Source organism: Orycteropus afer, unplaced genomic scaffold (assembly GCF_000298275.1).
Source record: "Orycteropus afer afer isolate SDZICR_OR568_19922 unplaced genomic scaffold, OryAfe1.0 scaffold00638, whole genome shotgun sequence".
Taxonomy (NCBI): Eukaryota; Metazoa; Chordata; class Mammalia; order Tubulidentata; family Orycteropodidae; genus Orycteropus; species Orycteropus afer.
In genome coordinates this window covers 1184386-1185340 of record NW_006922225.1, presented here as the reverse complement: position 1 = coordinate 1185340, position 955 = coordinate 1184386, and positions in this window count along the sequence as shown.

Genomic DNA, 955 nt, shown 5'->3' with positions numbered 1-955 from the left:
AGTGCCGGCACTTTGGTGCGGGTCGCCCCCAGTCTCAGGAAAACAACCGCAGTGCTTGAGAGTACTGAGGACACACTGGGTGAGGTTCCAAGGAGAAGTCGGGTCACAGAGTAGCAGTGGGTTAGTTCAAGAGGACAGGCAGGGAAGGAAGAGTGTCACTGTTAGCCAGTGTGCTCTGAGTGGGGCAGTCGTTGGCCCCAGGTCTGGATCAAGGTCGCTGTAGTCATGGAAAGGGGCGGGGAAGCTGGCCCACAGAGCTTTGAGCTTCTTGGCAAAACAGAGGCTGAGCCTCAGGGAAGAAGCCGCATGTTGTATGGAGAGAAGCAGGAAAGGAGTTTGACCAAAGCCTGGGTCACTCCTGGAAGGAACTCCCAGGGAGATCAAGCGCGCAGATAACCGGGAAGCCAGCTTCTAGCCATGCTCCCTCCGTGGAGAAAGGGCCGCGGAGCTGGCTGGACAGGGTAGGCAGGCCTCTTCCAGGGGCCCCAGAGAACAGAGCAGAGTCGGTCACAGGTTCCCATGGAGCTGGTGGCTTCAAACAGCGCTTATGAGGAGCCAGCCAGGGACCTGTTTCACACATCCCATAGCTTCACTAACAGTAAGCTGGCTGACACCTGGGGCAGGGGCAGCCCCAATGGGGAGCTTCAAAAAAGGGGGTGGAAGGCTGCCCTCCATCTTCACGGCACCTCGTCTGTCCTCTGCCTCCCCCAAAACGCATCACCCGCGCAAGGGGAGTTATCTGCTGAGCACATGTGCTCAAGCTGTGGCACAAAGGCCCAGGACCCCGTCCTGTCCTCCCCCTCCCCCTTGGGTGCAATGCCAGCAGCGGCCAGCCCAGGGCGCTAGCTGGGACTCCTGCTGCAGCCCGGGGCCTGTGTGCTGTGCGGGCCTCCAGGCCTGCTTACTGGCCGGCGGAGGACCGCACGGCTGCTAGGCCCCGCCTGGGTCGGGATGA